This window comes from Nematolebias whitei, chromosome 9 (assembly GCF_014905685.2).
Source record: "Nematolebias whitei isolate Nwh7 chromosome 9, NemWhi1, whole genome shotgun sequence".
Taxonomy (NCBI): domain Eukaryota; kingdom Metazoa; phylum Chordata; class Actinopteri; order Cyprinodontiformes; family Rivulidae; genus Nematolebias; species Nematolebias whitei.
Window position 1 is genome coordinate 7,256,983 of NC_056506.1, and position 2,024 is coordinate 7,259,006.

The 2,024-nt window shown below is 41.3% G+C and overlaps 1 protein-coding gene across 1 annotated transcript in view; it reads left to right on the forward strand.

Annotated features, from left to right (window-relative positions):
* Positions 1–232: 232 nt before the first annotated feature.
* The window catches only part of LOC119414862 (epidermal retinol dehydrogenase 2), a 123,308-nt gene continuing 121,516 nt past the window's right edge, over positions 233–2,024 (forward strand). The window contains exon 1 of the mRNA XM_037681983.1: positions 233–364. The gene's annotated coding sequence lies outside the window, so the exon portion shown is untranslated. The remainder of the gene's footprint in view (positions 365–2,024) is intronic.

Consider the following 2,024-nt stretch of genomic DNA (forward strand, 5'->3'; position numbering starts at 1 on the left):
AGATAGATAGATAGATAGATAGATAGATAGATAGATAGATAGATAGATAGAAACGTGCACTCAAATTCCCACAGTGCTTTGCGTTGCAGAGTGGATGCAGCGCGTAATATACCACGTGCCTGGGAGTCGTATTACTTTAGTTGATTTCATGCCCGCAGGCTACAGAAAACTGTGCAGAACCTGTTGGACACGCGCTCTCAGGGTGTGTTGACCAGCTGCACGAGCTACTTCCGGTCTGTCTTTTCTCCGCGGCTCGTCTCTGTTCGTGACGTGGAGAACAAAGGTCGCGTGTCTGACATCCTGTTTGTTTTCCAGGGACCGTCTCGCTGTTTGCCTCGCGCACAGACGTTCAGCTCATCTCCGGGTAAGTTTCACCTGCGGAGGTTTTCATCTCACGAGCTGGAAGATGTCAGCAACTGACATAGCTCGAGTTTAAAGGGTTTGGACGAATGTTGGAACTGAGAGGGTTTTATTAGTTAAAGACTTCATCACTAAATCAACAATCAAAGTAGTATTAAACGCAAAATCTGTACAAAATGAAAGGCTAGCAGTCTTTCCATCACCTGCTTCCTGTTATACCAGGGTTTCATATTATTGTTGATAGTCAGGTACTCTCAAGGGTGTTAGCAACAACCACTCTAAAGTTTAGTTCTTTATTTGTCTCGTTTAATGATTGATTGCCATTTTGGGGCAGCTGTGGCTGAGTGGTTAGAGCAGTCGACCTCCACTGGGAGAGTTGAGGGTTTGATTCCACCAGCTGTCACATTTTTGAAGTGTCCCTGGGCAAGACACTGAGCACCTCATTGCCTCCTATGTGTGTCCCATCAGTGTCTGAATGTGATCTAAAGCTCTGATTAGTCAAGTCAGCTTTATTTATAGAGCACATTTAAAACAGAACCTGTTATCAAAGTGCTTAACAACAACAACATTAGTCTCTACAGATTCACACTATCTTTGTAGAGAAGTAGTAGAGAGCTGTATGAATGTGTGTGTTCAGTTGAATGAGGCACAGATTGTTGTAAAGAGCTTTGAATATCTTGATCAGATAGAAAGGCGCTATAAGTACAGCCCATGTACAGCCAGCTCGACACCCAATGTTAATAAGTTTTAAATGGTAAATGGATTGTACTTGTATAGCGCCTTTCTATCTTATTTCAAGATACTCGAAGCTCTTTACAACAATCTGTGCCTCGTTGGCCCATTCATACAGCTCTAAACTAGATATCTGCAAAGCTAATTGAACAAATCATTCTAAAGAGACTAATCAGAGCTTTATCACATTCATACACTGATGGGACACACATCAGAGGCTATGAGGGGTTCAGTGTCTTGCCCATGGACACTTTGACATGTGACTGCTAGTGGATTCGAACCCCCAGCTCTTACATTGGAGGACGACTGCTCCAACCACTCAGCCACAGCCGCTCCTTTTTAACCAAGACATTGCACAGTAGTTAGCTCTTGGAGTATACGTTGTGGATTACAGTACTCTTAATTACTAACATACAAATTTTTAAAACAGTAACTGCAAAATTGACCAAGTTATAGTTATTTTATATTTTTCAGGTCTCTCTTGTAAATGAGTCCCCGGGGCTCAGTGGGATTAACCTGTATGAATAAAGGTTGAATGAATGAATGAATGAATGAATTTCCAAAGTTCATTTGACTGTGGTGGTCATCTGGATTGACTCCAGAAGTGAACTAGGTGTAGCTGTACATCCACTAATTATGTCCTGAAAGTTTAAATAAAATCTGCCCTGTGGTTCCTGTGATATTTTTCAGAGTTGACTCCAAATAGTTAATGGCAACATTTTAAACAAAAATCTTGTGCATTTTCTCAGAGTTTGTAACTAAAAGTAACACTTTAGTTGTCATTTTCTGGGACGAGAAGACAGACAAATGGATAGAGAAATATATAAATTCACATTCTGTGAATACTTCTCTCCAAAGTGAGCGCACCTGTTTTGATCTAGTTAAACACACACACACACACACACACACACACACACACACACACACACACA